This window comes from Hevea brasiliensis, chromosome 14 (assembly GCF_030052815.1).
Source record: "Hevea brasiliensis isolate MT/VB/25A 57/8 chromosome 14, ASM3005281v1, whole genome shotgun sequence".
Classification (NCBI taxonomy): domain Eukaryota; kingdom Viridiplantae; phylum Streptophyta; class Magnoliopsida; order Malpighiales; family Euphorbiaceae; genus Hevea; species Hevea brasiliensis.
The window spans coordinates 26,477,051-26,480,525 of NC_079506.1; positions in this window are offsets into that span (position 1 = coordinate 26,477,051).

Consider the following 3,475-nt stretch of genomic DNA (forward strand, 5'->3'; position numbering starts at 1 on the left):
CTTATTGACCTCGAATTGTTCGACCGATACAAACGGCGAACTGATTTCGGGCGACAAGACTACTAATATTCCCTTTAACACCAGCGACTGCCCCTTGGCGTTCATCTGGCTCCTCCCCGCATTGGGTGTTTCGACAGCGGCTCGGTTTCGAGCGGTAACATCGATGATGACGTCTCCCATCTTCATGGGAGTCATAGTCACCCCATCTGAGCTGTACATCTATCCGATGTCAATAGCCGGTCTCCTGGTCAAACACATCTTTTGACTCAGCCACGAGACTAGACTTTGACATAGGCCTTTAGATGGGATGTTCCACCGGTCTCTAGAGATCGCCCAAATGATGTATTTTATTTTCAATGTAATCCGATCTCTAGAGATCACCGAAATGATGTGGTCCAATTTTAATGTAATCCGATCCCTAGAGATTGCCCAAATGATGTAATCCGATCTTTTGGAAATAAAGATTTTATTTTGTCAATTATCATCTTATTATTATTGCATTAATTATTTTCCGATCTCTGAAGTATTTACCCGATTCGACCTTTAAGTTAAATGACCCTAAACCGATCCGCAATTCAAAATATTTATCTTAATCTGCCAATCTCTAGTTAGCCGATCTCTTTATGGAACTTCCGGAAAATTCATGAGACGTGTCAGAAACAGCTGGCAGATCTCGCTAACCGATGCACCGCCTGGGATGCCGTGAGCATTTAATGCTCGGACGAGTATAAATAGGGGTGGGGTTAGCCAATTACTCCCTTGTGTCATTTTCAGTCTCTTGCGAACAACTTCAAAATTCTCTCGTTTTCTCAAGTTCTTCCGACTCCGATCAAGCTCCGGTAAGGGTTTTGATCCTTCTTTTAGTTTAAATTCTTTATTTCCTTTGAAAATGAGCGGCGCCGAAGGTCAGAGAGCGGCGAGCCCTCCTTCCATCCAATTCTCGTGGTCATCTGATGAAGTAGAGGTGGTCGGGCCAAGCGCGCGACCTGAACCTCCTAGGATCTCCGTTCAAGCTCGGGGACAAGCAACATCATCAAGGCATGTGCCTTCTTCAGGGAGAGAGAATCTTCCCATGGATGAGCTGCCATCGGTCCTTCAAGAAACCGACCGCGATGCTCACCAGAGTACAACATTGAGCCTGATTCATATGAACTTATCCGGTGTCACGGCGATCAACGGGCCGATCATTTCTTCGAAGAGAACGACATGATTATAGTATACGAAGAACAGTTGAAAGCCGGGCTGCGGTTCCCTCTTGACGACTTCTTTAAGGAAGTCTTAAAATTTTACCAAGTGTGCATAGCCCAAGTTCACCCGAACTCGTGGCGGATCTTAGTAGCCTTCCAAGGCCTCTGCCGAGCTAAGGGATTCCGTCCTACGCCTAAGGTATTCGCCGAACTGTATAGGTTAACTCATTGAAAGGATGACGAGTACTGGTTTTTCCAGGCGAAGCCACATTGCGGGCTCTTCACCGATCTGCCCTCCTCCCTGAAAAATTGGAAGAACCGCTTCTTCATTCTAAGGAGCAAAATTCCGAACGGCTTTGAGGGTTTTCCTCGTAGCTGGCTACACCAAGGCCCCTTAATTCCGAAGCGTCTCATGTTGAATAGGGAAGAGGGCGCAATGGTGATGGAGTTGAAGGAGCAGGCGTCCAGAGAGAAGTTCTCTTGTTTGGATGCTGTGACTGCCAAACTTCATCACTGGACAATGGAGTTGATCACCGGCAAATATCGCGGGCTTCAGCTCTCTGACCTCGGCATCGTATTTTCTACATCTCAGATCTCAGGACCTTAGCGATCTCACTGACCTCTTCTTTGTGCAGGTATGGCAAGCGACGAGGCTTCCAAGGAGAGCCGGAAGCGAAAGAGGGAGATCTCCCGGAAGGTACGGGAGATGAAGCGAGCTGAGGAAATGCAGACACCCAGGCGTGAGCCCGGGGAAATTCAAGGAGGCTCGTCTCAACCTTCTGGACCTCCGGTCATAGAAGTGGTCCGATCTCCTCCTCGCAGGGAAGAGCCGCCTCCACCTCCTCCAATTGCTTCAGGCGCGGAAGGGGGTCCTTCCCAACAACAGGTGAGGCTCCTTTCCCACGGCGCTCAAGTTCTGATCCACTCGCTGGAGAAGAACCGGACTGTTCGGGAAAATCCAGGTTTTGCTAAGGTATTGGGATCCACCATCTGCCTCCGGGAGGACCGGGATAGGCTGTCCCCAGACAACCTTGATGACATCCTGACCCGATCCATGAGCCTGAACGTGGAGTGCCTGGTGAACCAGCACATTGTTCGAGAGAAAGCTCATCGTCTGGGTAAGGAAGTCGAGAAGATGGGTCACGAGGTGTCTTCTCTCCGATCCCAACTCTCATCCGCTCAGGATTACATATCTCAAATTGAGAGGTGGATGAAGTTCTATGAGGACAAGCTGGCCGAGCAAGCTCATGTTCTGGCTGAGCGAGATCATGCTCTTGGAGAAGTTCAGGCGCTCCGGGCCGATGAAGCTGCTCAACTCGCTCACCTTGCTGAGGAGCTCAAGGCGAAAGAAGAAGATATGGTGACCGGAGTGGGCGGCGCTTATGTGAATGCTCACAGAGATCTCCTGGCCGAGCTCAAGAAGCGTTATCCTGAGGAGGACTTCTCCTGGATGGCCAACCTGGCTCCCGAGGATGAAGGTGAGGATAGCGAGGAGGAGGCTGAGGGTGAGAGAGGAGATGGACAAAATGTAGATCAGGCTGGGGGTGATCCTCCAGCTGAATGACTTGTACAAATTCTGAAATGAAATGAAATGAAATGCCTCTTTTGTTCGGTGAATGGTTGTGATCGGAAAATTTCTAAATTATTTAAACACTTGATTGTCTGAGTATATTGAAATAACTAAAAGTGATTATTAATCTAAGTGTAAGAGGTCGGAAAACACAATAAGCATGAGATCGACAGGGAACCAATGCTAAATGGGACTTGATTAAAATTGGAAATTTGGCTTGAACATTTAAGATCGGGATCATCATTAAACCGGATTGTAACCTTAACTTGATTATTCCTAAACTTTTAAAAGGGAGGTCAGCCATGAAACTGGTGACATAAAGATCTAGTGTTGGTTTAATTTTGTTTGACAAGAGAGATCAGGAATGTAGTTGACTGGTTAGGAAATTTGACAATTGGCTTGAGAGATCGGTGAGTGACTTGAGAGACCGGTAAGGCTTTAACTGATATGAGGACTTAGCATTGATTCGATTCTTTGTGAAGAGAGATCGGAAATGTGGTTAACTGGCAAGGAGAGATCGGAAATGTAATTGGCTGGCAAAGGGAGACTCAGTGTTGGGGATCGGTTTCGAAGTTTATTGATTCTGGGGGTCGGCCAAAATATGGTGTCGACAGTCTTTCATCAAATTTCTTTGTCATTTGCTCACATATATAGTTCTTAAACATGAAATTAAAGTGAAATTCAAGGTTTAAGTCACTAACCTCTTTTAGCTCAAATC